The sequence below is a fragment of the Corapipo altera genome, unplaced genomic scaffold (genome assembly GCF_003945725.1).
Source record: "Corapipo altera isolate COAL_440 unplaced genomic scaffold, ASM394572v1 103, whole genome shotgun sequence".
NCBI classification, from domain to species: Eukaryota; Metazoa; Chordata; class Aves; order Passeriformes; family Pipridae; genus Corapipo; species Corapipo altera.
Window position 1 is genome coordinate 484,157 of NW_020884993.1, and position 14,138 is coordinate 498,294.

Consider the following 14,138-nt stretch of genomic DNA (forward strand, 5'->3'; position numbering starts at 1 on the left):
AGGCCCTGCTCCTCCTGCACTGCAGCCATGGGTGGGCAGCTTGGGAATTCAGAGGGTCTTACCTCACTTCCCCTTCTCTGAAGCTTTATTAGCCTGAGACCATCTTATTGTTATGGGCACCTGAAAACACTCCCATGTGGAGATTTATATGAGCATCCCTCAGAGGGAATGATGTCCTCCCCCATGAAAGGACACATCTAACTGCTCTTTCTGTTCTCTTTAAAATATTTGAGGAGGAAGGGAAGGGAGTACATCTGTCACAATCTCACAATCAGGGAAGTTAATGGAAAGATTTCTTCTGTCTCTCCTGGGTTTTGGACAAAGCTCTGTGCTGCAACATTAGCAGATAATGAAGTTCACATCTCATCAAATCCTCCTCAGGAAAATAATTCTAATATATGTGGATGGCCTTTTGCAAGGCTGTCTCTCCCCAGATCTGTCCCTGCTTTGTCAGCTGTGCCAACACCTCTGTCTCTGGTGTTAAATCACTGCTGAGGAAAACAGCATCTCTCTAAAGAACCTCCACACAGGATGTTCCATCACTGCTGGTCCCAGAGTGCTGCCCCAGGGCTCAAATGGCCGCTCTGGAAAGGCACTGAGAGAAATATTAAATCTCCAACCTGTGGCTTTCTACCCCATGTCTGCCGGTGCAGGAATGGATAAAATCCCAGAATGTGCTGAGCTGGAAGGGACCCACAAGGATCATCCAGTCCAACCCTCAGCTCTGCACAAGCCTGTCCCCAAGAGTCACCCCCTGTGCCCCAGAGGATCAGCCAAACCCTCCTGGAGCTCTGGCAGCCTTGGGGCTGTGCCCACTGCCCTGGGGAGCCTGGGCAGTGCCCAAGCAGCCTCTGGGGGAAGAACCTTTGGCTGAGATCCAACCTGAGCCTGCCCTGACACAGCTCCAGCCATTCCCTGGCTGCTGTCCCTGGGCCCCCCAGAGCAGAGCTCAGTCCCTGCCCCTCCTCTGCCCCTACCCAGGAAGGTGGAACTGCACTGAGGTCTCCCCTCAGTCTCCTCTTCTCCAGCTGAACACACCAAGTGCCCTCAGTGTCCTCACACGCCTTCAAATCAAGGCCCTTCCCCATCCTCATTCCCTCCTTTGGTCACTGTCTAACAGCTTTAGACCCTCTTTATATTGTGGCACCCAAAACTGTCCCCAGGGTTGAGGTGAGGCTGTCCCAGTGCAGAGCAGAGTTGGACAATCCCTTCCTTTGTCCTTCATCCTCTGTGGTGCTTTCTTTCATTTCACATCTCCCCTCCCTGCATCCACAGCTTTTCCTACCAAAAAACCATTTCCCAGGGAACTCCATGGGCTGGGGGAAGTTCTGCTGTTCTATGATTCCATCATTCTGTGCTGTCCACATCCTGCTTGCCAGAGGGACCCTAAATCCCAGTTATTCCCAGGTCTTTACTGGTCACACACTCAGCCTGAACTCAAAAGTCATCCCATCTTCCTTCCAGCAACCAGTTCCTTACAGGAAGGGTCCTTGTAGAACCCTGGAAGGAATCAGCCTTTGTGAGGGCTGCAGGATGGAAGGAAGGTGTGGAGATGTTTCCAGGCTGTAGGTTTAGAGCAGAAGGCCAGTGCTGCAGGCTTGAGGTCACAGGTGCTCAGTGTGGCATCCATGCTGCAGAGCTCAGCAGAACAAGTGTTTCTGTTCAATCTGATTAAATATATATTAATCTCTTCAGGATCAGGAAGCAGGGGGGGAAGCTGAAAGGGCTGCTGATGTGCAGGCTACAGTCAGAGAGCTCCAACTGCTTCTGTGTCTGAAGTGTCCCACTGCTGCTTTGGAGCTGGCTGTGCATCTCAGAGGTTCTCATGCCAAGTTTCCAGGGTTTTTACTGCCCTCATCCCATCACTTCCATGGCTGGGACTGGCTGATCCACAGAGCACTGAGTTAGCAGGGTCCTGTCTCCTCTGAGTCTCCTTGGGGAACATCCAAGAGGAACAGGAATGACCCCAGAGGAGTTCAGGTGTGAGGTGGCTGGAGGAGCTGAGGTGGGAGATGAGCTTTCCATTCATCCCTACATTGCTGTCCTTTCTTTGTTGTCTTCAGTCCCTCTGCTGTGGCAATGGGCAGCAGAGGAGATGGAGTGACATCTCCACTGACATATCCTGATGTGTTTCTGGGCAGGCTTATCCATAGAAGGATTCAGGTGGGTCAGAGTGGGTTCTGACCAGTGCTCACTATCCCTGCAGGTGGTGGAGGCAGAGTTGGACTGAGGGGTCAGACAAGTTCTCAGGAGCTGTTGTGACACGTTCTGGTTGAACAATAACAGTTGTGTAGCACCACGGCTGCCACCTGACATTTATGAGGTCATGTGGAAGGTCACCCTGTCCTTCAGGAGGCTGTTTGTAACCCAGGAGAGGGAAGAGGCAGCACCAGCACCCCTGCCCTGGGCACAGAGAGTCCCTGAGGCTCTGCCCAGGGGGCTTGGCAGAACTGGACCTGGGTCATTCCCATCTCAGCAGGGCAGTAAGTTCTTGATGACAAAGAACAAACCAGTGTCCTTTTCCCCTGGCTGCAGAGGGCAGGGAGGTGCCCCCAGCCTGAGTCCTGCAGCTCTGCAGCCCCTGGCACGGCTGGTGGGACTGGGCTGTGCAGAGCCAGCCTGGGAATGTCCCCACTGCTCCCTGCAGGGACAGGGAAGGCAGCAGCAAAGCTTCCCTCAAAAGATCTTCTACAAATGTAGTTGCAACTTTCCAACCAAGGCACAGCTGCTTCTCCAAGAATCCTGGATGGTTTTTCATGAGGAGAAGAGTCACACATCCAAAACATCCACACATCCCCCAAATTTGGGGAGCATTATGGGGTATTTGACACAGCCAAGACCCTCAGTGTGGTTGGGTAACTTTAGCCTCAAGGTTTGCAGAGGTTCTAAGTTCCCCAAAGTTCAAATTTCTGGCCTTTAGTCCCTTGGTATCCAAGACTGTCTCCCTACTTTCTTTTTGCCCTCTGAAGTTGTTACATCCCTGTCTGAGCTCCATCTCTTTAGAAGCTGTGCATTCTCCAGTCCCAGGCAGTGTCACCTGTGGTGTGTCCCTGACTGCTGCAGGAATTCCTCAGCTGGTGTCCTCAGAAATAACTGGGCTTTCCTGTCATTTTGAGTATTATTTCTTTGGGTTGGAGGTGGGAGTCCAACTGTCCCCCAGTGAGCCACGTTCTCAGTGGTGGATGGCTGAGAACATTGCCAAGGTTTCTACTGAAACCTGTGTCTCACTGAGCAGGTTTGTCAGCTCCCATGGTAACCTCATTCCAACACCTTCTCCAGAACCATTTCATCCATGGATTTTGAGCAGATTTATTTACTTATTTATTTATTTGATTTTTAAATATGGGATATATTTTTTATTTGTTTGATCTTGTTCTACCCAAGCTGCCAAGCTGAATTTCCCCTCCCCACTTGGCACTCAGGGCCCCTTGCACCTTCCCTTCTGCCTCTTCTGCAGAACACACAAGTTTTTGTTTCCCAGAGAGTTCCTGCTGCAGGTTCCCTCGTGTCCCTGCAGTGTCCAGTTGTGCATCTCCCACCAGAATTCAAGTTCTACCTTCTTTGAGCCAAAAAGTCCCATCAAAACCATTTCTTTCAGTCCCTCCTGACTGTACCCCATGACTTTTCAGCCCTGAGGACCCAGGGAATGGCTGGAGCTGTGTCAGGGCAGGCTCAGGTTGGATCTCAGCCAAAGGTTCTTCCCCCAGAGGCTGGTTGGGCACTGCCCAGGCTCCCCAGGGCAGTGGGCACAGCCCCAAGGCTGCCAGAGCTCCAGGAGGGTTTGGCTGATCCTCTGGGGCACAGGGGGTGACTCTTGGGGATGGGCCTGTGCAGGGCCAAGGGTTGGACTGGATGATCCTTGTGAGTCCCTTCCAGCTCAGCACATTCTGGGATTCTGTGATTCAGTCTAATAGTGTTTATCTGACCAAATTTCTCCTACACGCCCCTTCATCCTCCTTGGTGCCTTCCTCATGTTCTGTTATGTTGCCTCCTCTGTCTGTCTCTGTTTCTCTAAATATATTTGGGATGGATAAACAGCAAAAAGTCAACTTTTTGTGCAGGATGCCCAGAATCCTCAGCTGGGATCTTGTGGGGGTGAGCACCAGGCTGAGCACCCTCAGGCTCAGGGATAATGTGACTGGAGGGCATGAAACGCAAATTCCTGAGGCAGGGCAAGGGATGGGCACCAGTGTGGCTGGGCTGGAGGGGTGGGAACTGAGAAAATCAGCAGGGCCCTCCTGCTTCCAAAGAAGCCAGAAGACAAGGGTTCTGCATGGTAGATCTGGTTCCTCCTCTGCAGGAGAACCCAATGATCCTGAGGCATTTGGTCCTTCTAAGTTTGGGCTTCTTTATTGTTCATGAGTTCAGTGTGAATCATTAAGGTTGGAAAAGACCTCCAAGATCAAGTCCAACCTTCCACCAAAGAGCTGCTTTCCTGCCCTTTGTGTTCAGTGGCAGCTTGGGGAGGTCTGATTTCTTGTCAGAGGTACAAATGGTGCTCTTTGAGCTCCTGTTCTCATCTCTCTGCTGGGATTCTTGGCACAGGGAGCTGAACAGGAGCCAGGGGTGCCCAGGTGAGGAAGAAGCCAATGGATCCTGGCCTGGCTCAGGAACAGTGTGGCAGCAGGAGCAGGGATTCTGCCCCTGGACTGGGCACTGCTGAGGCCTCCCCTCGAGTGCTGTGTCCAGCTCTGGGCCCTCAGTTCAGGAAGGACATGGAGGGGCTGGAGCAGGTCCAGAGAAGGGCAACGAGGCTGGGGAAGGGTCTGGAGCACAAGTGCTGTGAGGAGCAGCTGAGGGAGCTGGGGGGGCTCAGCCTGGAGAGGAGGAGGCTCAGGGGAGACCTTCTCACTCTCTGCAACTCCCTGACAGGAGGGGGGAGCCGGGGGGGGTCGGGCTCTGCTCCCAGGAACCAGCAGTAGGACAAGAGGGCACAGCCTTGAGCTGCACCAGGGCAGGTTTAGGTTGGACATTGGGAAGTTCTTCCCAGAGAGAGGGATCAGCCCTTGGAATGGGCTGCCCAGGGAGGGGGTGCAGTCACTGTCCCTTGGAGGTGTTTGAGCAGAGCCTGGATGTGGCATCAGTGCCATGGTCTGGGTGACAAGGTGGGGTTGGGTCATGGGTTGGACTCGATGATCTCAGAGGTCTTTTCTAACCTAGTTGATTCTGTGATTCTGTGATTCTGTGTGTGTCCAGTGGTGCATCCCTTCCTGACTGCCCAGTCACTCCAGTTTAGTCCTCCTGGCACAGACCCGGCCCCAGCCTGGTGTTAAGTTGTAGGTAATACCCCTGAGCACCAGTTTAACACAATTCTCACAGTGATACGTGGTGGGGCTGATGAAATATTTACCTTTGAGCAGTTGGAAGATCATTACTGTCTCACTGGCTGCTGCCAGTCCGCTCCTGATTTCCATGCCTGAATTGTTTATGGGGTTAACTGCACTGCCTCCCATAAATCAGGGGTTTGGGCTTTGCTGGGGCACTTGAAATTAGGAAAAATTCCTGTGCCCTGCTCAGAAGGGCACCAGGGCAAGGAACCAGGAGGTGGAGGCTGGCACAGCACTAACCCTCCATGAGCCCTCACAGATTTCCCCCATCCCACTCCCCTCAGCATGAACTGGGTCTCCAGTGACACCCTGCTGTGGGACAGGGTCTCAGAGTGTGGTGGCACTGGCCAAGCTCACACCTTTTGGACTCTCCCCTCACTTTGGAGACAGCAGCAGCACTCCAAGGGTGACTCAAAGCTCATAGTGGCACTTTTATCTTCGGCATTGGCATAAAGTCCCCAACTGAGGGGTGCTGGCTCAGCTCAGGGAGCCAAGACAGGGACTAAAAGGTGGGTTTTTTAAAAAAGGGCAAAGCCCAGACCTTGCCACGCCTTTGGAGGAGGTGAATCCTCCCCAGGACAAGGCTGAAGTGGGAAGGGACTTCTTCTCAAGGTATCCATGTGTTTCCCAGCAAGGCATTAAACACCACAACCAACCTCGGCTTAGGCTTGAATCTATTTTTCTCTTCTCCGAGGAGCAAAGGTGTCCTGTGGAATGTCTGCCTTTGATAGGTTTGGGGTTTATTTTTTGACTTTTGCTTTTGGTTTTCTGTTGGTGAGTTTTGTGGATTCCTTTATCAGAGCTAAAGAAATAGATTTAAAACCAAGCAACCAACCAAATTCCTCCACTATCAGAGCTGCAGAGTCTCCAATCTGGAATTGCCCTCAGTTTTTTGGACAAAGCTGAGTTTGAAGGAGCTCTGTGTCCCAGAAAATTGTTACTCGCACTTCAGGAACCTCCTCTGTTGAGATTCATCTAGAGAACCCTCTTTAGATGAAGGGAGATTTTGCAATAGAAAAATGTTCTGTTTTTCTTGTGTAATATGATGTCGATCTAAAGGAGGGAAATTTTTAGGCAGAGAGGCTGGAAATGATGGCAATGTGTGTTTTCAGAATGTGAGGGTGCTCAGGGAAGACAAACCCCCTGATACCTTAATCTTTGCACTGTCAATGTCCAGAGCAGGGGGAACAGGAGAGTCCCACGGGCAGGGTAGGGGCTGTTTCTGGTGATCTCCCTAAAACTGAAGAATCAGGGAACTCTTGTAGAAAATCTTATCAGTGAAATGATAAAAATCAATCTGGACTAAATGTTCAGTGAAGGGGTTTGAAAGGGGAGCTGCTGAGGTGCCCTGAGCTCAGTCCAAGCTGTCCCTCAGGTGAGTGGAAAGTGTCAATATTCACCTTGAGAAAGGCCTGGAGCTGGTGCTGGGGACGTGGGAGATGAGCTGGCAGAGCAGGTGCACTGTGAGAGGTGGCAATAAAATGAAGGAGGAGAGTCAGGATATGAAGGAGGAGAGGCAGGATGTGAAGGAGGAGAGGCAGGATGGCTCTGGAAAGAGGAGGGCACACACTGTGGGTGTGCCAGTGCCCCGGGAGGGAGCGGTGACGTGGGCAGGGCAGTGATGCTGTCCAGGCACTGCAGTCAGTTCTCTCTCTGGAAATTGTCAGCCAGGTCTTTCATCAATAGTGCTTGAGAACAGCATGGAATGAGAGGAAAGGTCTTCTCAAGAATTAATAACAGATTAAATGACAGAAAGCAAGGGATGAGAACAAACAGTTGGGTTTTGCAGTGGATGAATGATTGGAGCCCTGGAGGAGCTGCTCTGGGACATGTGCTGCTCAGTGAGGGTTTGAATGAGCTCGAAAAGATGCCCAGAGAGGTGCCAAAAGGTTGGATGTAATGTGCAACTATTCTGAACTCTCAAATCCGGGGCTGACAGCAGAGATTTAACTATGTGAAGATAACAATGGAGTGAAAAGCTTTCCAGTGTCATTGAGAGGGAGGCCAGCAAGCTGTGCCTTGGACAGGGAGCTGGTTGGGGATTTTGAACTTCCAGCTGGGGTTTTAGGTCTCAGTACTTATATCTATTTATATATCTTTGCTGTGTTAATTAGTTGTTAGTTGTTTAAAATATGAAATCTTGGAGCAAGTCTTTTCTGTGCTTGTAACTCAGACTGTCTGAGTCTCTGACCCTTCCAAGAATCCAGGACAGCTTCTATCAACCAGGTGTCCTCTCAAACCTCTGGGTAGTGAGGCTGATGCTCAGAGCCATTCAGAGCCCAAGGGCCTCTCTGTGAGAGCAGTGTGCTCCTGGAACACTGAGCAACAGGGGATGCTGCACAAGCCAGGGCGGAGCCCTCCTGGGAGACAGGAGCTGGAGCCTCCCCAGAGCACCCAGCAGCCAAAAGGGCAGCCTTGGGGTGCTTTGTGCTGCCTTGGAGCACAGCCCTGTCCTTCCTGGGCCTCCTGCTGGTCCTCCAGGGCAGCCAGGTCTGCAGATGCTTGGGGAGGCAGCTCCTGCCTGTGAGACACGTTGCTCTCCTTGACCTATTTGCTCATTACCTCCTCCAATGTGATTTTGATTAAGGAATTTTCCTAAGTAATTACTATGGAATTAGCAATTCAGCCAAAGAGAAAATAGTCCAAAAGGCAAAGTGGGAGGGTGTGTGCCCTGAGGGGGGACTGCTGCTGCTGCCAGGGAGGGACAGCAAATCCAGCACCACGGCGCACATGGACACAGCTTTACCCACAGAATTCCAGCACCACAGGGCAGATGGACACAGGCATGTCCAGAGAATTCCAGCACCACAGGGCAGATGGACAGAGCTTTTTCCAGAGAATTCCAGCACTGTTGGACACATGGACACAGCTTTGTCCAGAGAATTCCATCCCCATGGGGCAGATGGACACAGATTTTCTGGTGAAGTCAAGCACCAGCTTTGTCCAGATTATTCCAGCACCACAGGGAATATGGACACAGACATGTCCAGATAATTCCAGCACTGTCAGGCAGATGGACACAGTTTGTCCCCAGAATTCCAGCTCCATGGGGCAGATGGGCACAGCTTTGTCCTGCCCATGGGGCACAAGGTCCTCCTGGCCATGTCCCAGTTCTGTGTGTGGTTTCTGCTGCTCATCATGGAACTGCCCTGGATTTAGGGAGAGTTTCTCACAACAGCTGCAGATTCAGGGGTTAAAACCACTCTCACTTCCAGCTCCTGGTTCAAATTAAAAACCCTACTACGCTCTTGTTTCAAGAAGCAGGAGAGAAAGGTATTCCAGGGGCTGGTTCAATGCTGGCAGTCCCACATTCCAGCCTCGTGGACTGGGGACACTCACAGGTGTCACATCCCTGCCAAACCCCCCTGCCCAGGGCACAGAGCTGGCTCAGAGCTCCTAAAACAGCCCCAGTTCAGCAGCTGAGCTCACCTTCCTTCCACATGGTGGATTGCAAGGGCTTTACTGAGCCACCATGTCATTCCTTGGGAAAAGTTTGCTGCCAAGGAGCTCTGATAGACCTTTTCCTGTCAGGACACAACCAAAATCATGTGAAGATCTGCCCCAGGACTCAAAAAAAGACAGGCTCAGATTGACTCAGAATGGGTATAGATGAGACCTCAGGAAAAAATCCTTCCCTGTGAGGGTGGGGAGGCCCTGGCACAGGTTGCCCAGAGAAGCTGTGGCTGCCCCTGGATCCCTGGAAGTGTCCAAGGCCAGGTTGGACAGGGCTTGGAGCAACCTGGGCTAGTGGAAGGTGTCCCTGCCCATGGCAGGGGGCAGAAGGAGATTGTCTTTAAGGTCCCTTCCAACCCAAACCATTGCATGATTCCATGATTCTATGACTCAGCCGAAGAAAATCATCCCCCAAGAAAAGTGCCTGCAAAAGGGGCAAAGGCTGAGCTCACTTTCACTCAAGAAAGTCACAAAAATAATGGTGTCACCTTTAAGATCAAAGGAACTGTCTGAATTCCTGTTTCTGAGAGGACTACCTGGAAAACAAAGCCAGCACTCACCTTCTGCTGCATCTGCCTCAGCCCTCAGCAGCTTTCTAATGCAGCCCCGGGGGAGAGCTGCCAAACTCCAAGGGCCTCATTCCAAGGCTTGGGCAGTGAAAATATAAATATCCCTCCAGCTAATTTTGGGTGCCATAATCCATCAGTGGCTGTCTTGTGCAATTTAGCTCCATGCCACCTCCTTTAGTGCCAGCCTGGGCACTAAAGCATCCTGTGCTCATGGCAAAATGGCACATGCTGGGGCAGTTTTTTTCCAGCTGCAGAAAAGGGTGGTGGGACAGAGGGCCAGCTGGAAGACACAACTTACCTGGGGCAGTCACTGGGCTGGTTTTGTGTGAGCAGAGGTGCCAGCAGTGACTGGCACCATTCAGGAAGGGTTGGGACCTGGGCACAGGGGGCTGGAAAAGGGACATGGAATCACAGACTGGTTTGGGTTGGATAGAAACTTAAAGCTCATCTTGTCCCACCCCCTGCCATGGGCAGGGACACCTTCCACCAGCCCAGGTTGCTCCAAGCCCCGTCCAACCTGGCCTTGGACACTTCCAGGGATGGGGCAGCCACAGCTTCTCTGGGCAACCTGTGCCAGGGCCTCCCCACCCTCACAGGGGAGAATTTTTTCCATATGTCTCACCTAAATTTCCCCTCTTTCAGTCTGAATCCATTCCTCCTTGTCCTGTCCCTCCAGTTCCTGATGAACAGCCCCTCTCCAACTTCCCTGTAGCCTCTTCAGAGCCTGGAAGGTGCTCTGAGGTCTCCACTCAACCTTCTCCTCTCCAGGATGAACCACCCTCACAGGGAAGGATTTTTTCCTATTATCTCATCTAAACCTACTCTCTGTCAGTGTAAATCCATTCCCCCTTGTGAGGAGTCCTTTCACAGGGAAGAATTTCTTCCTAATATCCAATATAAACCTACCTTCTTTCATCTTAAGACCGTTCCCACTCACCCTGTCCCTCCATCTCTTGTCTCAAGTCCCTCTCCAGCTCTCCTGGAGCCCCTTTAGGTGCTGGAAGAGGTCCAAGGTCTCCCTGGAGTCTTCTCTTCTCCAGGTGAGTCCCCCCAGCTCTCCCAGCCCGGCTCCAGAGCAGAGGGGCTCCAGCCCTTTGATCTTCTTTGTGGCCTCCTCTGGGCTCCTCCAGCAGCTCCATGTCCTTCTTGGATTGGGGCCCAAGAGCTGCAGGGGGGTCTCACCCGAGCAGAGGGGCAGAATCCCCCCCTCTGAGGTCAGTCAGAGCCAATCCTGCAGGAGGTTCATTTCTCACAGCACTGGGTGGTTGGTTGAACACTCACAGTTTGGTATCACAGGGGCACACTGGCAGTAGAAGAAGGATCAGACCCTTGGCCCTTCCCAGCCTGGCAGGGCCCTCCCAGGCTTTAAATAGCTTTAAACAGCTTTAAACAGCCCTGAAGTGCCAGCCCTGCAGATGTCTGCACACACAGATTTACTGTATTCTGGTACTTGAGGAGAAGCCACTGACCTGTCAGTTCTCTCCAACCTCTTCAGTCAGCACCAAAATATATTAAAACACCTCCAGGAAGCTCTCCCAGTCCTGCTTCTGAGCAGCTTTTTAACTTACACTTGTTTTCCTCCTTCTTATTCACTAAAATTTGAATTATAGTATCACTAAGGGACAACCTTTTAGGCTTGGCTGTAGATCTTTAATGCCCTTGTTTCTGCTCAGCCATTTCCAGCCCAACCTGGACCCCTCTGCTGAAACCTCTAAACTTCATTGGAACAATTAATGTCCAGCACTAAAGGCATTTCTCATGGACAACTGGAGATCTCCAGCATGTTCCCAGCTCTCCACTGGGATCCACATCCCACATTCCCATCAGCAATTAAAACACAGCACAGGCCTGGCAGCAAGTTTGTGCAAACCACCTCCCAAACTTGTGGAGTGGGGGATTCCTCAGGGATCTGTGCTTTGGGATCCTGGCAGGATCACTGCTGGGAGGCCGCAGCAGTCTGATAGTGTGTCCTCAGGGCTCTGCAAAGATCAGCTCTGCTCCCAGGGAAGGATGGGGCTGTTTTCCAGGGGCAGCTGCAGAGCACTCCAAGTGCAGGAATTCATGAAACCATGAAAATATAATCACTGAAAGAATCCCTGATAATCATGCCTGTTATCCCAAAGTCATTTATAAAGCAGGATTGACTTTCCCTCCAGAAAAACCCTCCCTGACTTTTAATATCTTAATTTTTTCCTCAGAGTATTTAATGATGGAGAGAACCAACATCCACAATTTATGGGGAAACTGAGTCAGGGGGAGGTGTGGAGCATTCTCTGAGGTCAAACAGCCATTAGGGGCTTAATCCAGAAACAGAAGATGGGTCTTTTGAGCCTTGGGGTGGATCTCTGTGTCCTGGGAGACATTGTTCAGGCTGGCATTTGGGCTTGGATGGGAGGTTGTCTTACATATGGATTATTGCAGAGCTGAAAACAAAGCTCAGGACAACTCTGCAAACAGAAGTTTGTCTTCTGGCCCCTGTGAACCTTCACCAGCCTCGGCAGAGGAAGGAGTGAGGGAAGGGCTGTTGCTGGACTCAGGGTTTGGGTGGTGATGGGAGGAGGTTCCTGGTGCTCAGGGAGCTCCAAAGGGGTTAATTAGGAATGTGCAACTCTGCTGAGCTGGAAACAAGGCCAAGGCTGATCAGGACAAAGGGGGTGGGAAGATGCAAAAAGACAACTGAGAGGATTCTCAGAAGGTCCCCAAAGGTAACCTACTGCAGGTGTCACAGGAGAATAGGTAGATTATAAGATCCCAAATGACTCTGAGTATTTGAGCATGATGTCCATTCTCAGACTGACTTAAGAAAGGATTTAGACACTTCAGCACTTTATAAACTTCAACAGGCACCATCTACATCTCTAAGCACATGAAGTACCTACAAGAGCTTCTCCTTGTCTTTCCTGATGTCAGCAGGATTTTCCCCTTAAGTACTGGCTTTTCCTTCCTAATTGGGGCTCAGTTTGAGGTGTGGTTTTGAAGTTGCTATTCCCAACTTCTCTGCTTCCAAATGAAAGCAGAAACCATAAATGACTGTGTTTGAGTGTGTGAAACAGAACAACTTGCATCCTTAGACTGTGAATTCCATACACCCATTTATTTACTTATAATTATAAACAGAGCTCTTCATAAATATTTATAAGGAGGCTCCCAAAGCCCAGCTGAGAAAATAAGTATTATCACCATTTATCAGTTCTCAAACTGAAGCACAGGCAGAGACATGACTTGGCCAACAAAACCAAGCAGGCTGACATCAGACTCAGAGTGGCTGGGGTTGGGATGACCTCTGGAGATCATCTGGTCCAACCCCTCTGCTCAAGCAGGGTCACCTGGAGCAGGTTGCACGGGATCCCACCCAGGTGGGTTCAGAATATCCTCATGGAAGGAGGCCCCGCAGCCTCTCTGGGCAGCTGTTCTGGGGCTCTGGCACCCTCCAAGTTAAGAAGTTTTCCCTCATGTTCAGATGGATCCTCCTGTGTGTCAGTCTGTGCCTGTTGCCCCTTGTCCTGTTGCTGGGCACAACTGAAATCAGTCTGGTCCATCCTCTTGACACCCACCCTTCAGATCCTTACAGACATGGATGAGGTCACCCCTCAGATGCCTCCCCAGCTCCCTCAGCCTTTCCTCAGCAGAGAGATCCTCCAGTCCCCTCATCATCCTCACAGACCTCACTGGACCTTCTCCAGTGGTTCCCTGTCCCTCTCAAACTGGGGAGCCCAGAGCTGGGCACAGCTCTCCAGATGTGCCTCCCCAGGGCAGGAGAGGGGCAGGATGCCCTCCTTGCTCTGCTGGGCACACTGTTCCTCCTGCAGCCCAGGATACAACTGCCCACCTTGGCCACCAGGCCACGCTGCTGGCTCAGGGCCCCTTGCTGTCCCCCAGCTCCTTCTCCCAGAGCTGCTCTCCCCCTGTGCTGCTGCCTGGGCTTGTTCTTCCCCAGCTTCAGGACCCTGCAGGATTTGCCCTTGGTGAAGCCATGCTGACTATTCCTGATAACCTTTGTTCTTCCACAGATTCATTTTCCATGAGCATTCACATCCATCAGGGTATGGTGTCCTTTTGGATATCCACAGGATAAATTGTTCCTGCTGTCCCTGAGGGCTGGACCTTCAGCAGGTCAGAGCCTCCTTGCCTCACTGGAGTCCCCTCAGAGCTGGGTTATGTCAGGTGGCACAGCAGGTGACATCAAACTGCAAAGGCAAGACCTTGGCAAGGTGTTAACAGTTTGCTCTTTCCTAATGCCCGGGGTACAGTGTGAACACCACACCAGGAATGCAGGGAAACTGTGCCTCTGCCTTCCCAAGGACATTTGGGATCCTTTGCAAACTGGCAGGTGTCTGTCTCAGCTTCCAAAGAGAGCTGTGTTGAATTTGGAGCAGTTTGGATGGTGGCACAGAAGGTCCCAAGGCAGATGATCTGACTCAGTGGGTGTTCCCGTGGCCCAGGGGAAAGGCACCTGTGGGGTTGAGCATTCCAGCCTCATTTAGGGCTGAGAGAAATGACTGCAAACAGAGCTGATCCTGCTTCTGGAACAGCCAGAAAGGCAGTGCCAGGATGGCTGGCTGGAAGAAACTGCAAGCATCTTGTAAAAAAGCCTGTTGTTTCCTAAAAACAGAAGGAAAAATTATCAGTGTCTGAGACAGAAAAGTTTTGGTCCAAACACCTGTTCCAAAAAAGTGGTGCAAGTTTGAAAAAGCTCAATGTGTCAGACAAGGGATTGTCCTGCTCTGCTCTGCCCTGGAGTGGCCTCACCTCAACATTGGGGCAGTTTGGGGGACACAATGGAAGGAAG

At 51.5% G+C, this 14,138-nt stretch overlaps 1 protein-coding gene and 2 long non-coding RNA genes across 5 annotated transcripts in view; 1 reads left to right on the plus strand and 2 right to left on the minus strand.

Moving 5' to 3' along the window:
- Positions 1–14,138, plus strand: part of LOC113958324 (protein shisa-6-like) — a 101,884-nt gene that overhangs the window by 28,021 nt on the left and 59,725 nt on the right. The gene's annotated exons all lie outside the window — the stretch shown is intronic.
- On the minus strand, positions 1,656–2,255 carry LOC113958329. Its single transcript, XR_003531485.1, has 2 exons — positions 2,036–2,255; positions 1,656–1,880 (listed from the first exon to the last, which is right to left on the minus strand). It is a non-coding gene; the product is annotated as an uncharacterized LOC113958329 (long non-coding RNA).
- Positions 12,798–14,138, minus strand: part of LOC113958326 — a 10,695-nt gene continuing 9,354 nt past the window's right edge. For all 3 annotated transcript variants that reach the window (XR_003531481.1, XR_003531482.1, XR_003531480.1), the window contains one exon: positions 12,798–13,951. This is a non-coding gene — a long non-coding RNA (uncharacterized LOC113958326). The remainder of the gene's footprint in view (positions 13,952–14,138) is intronic.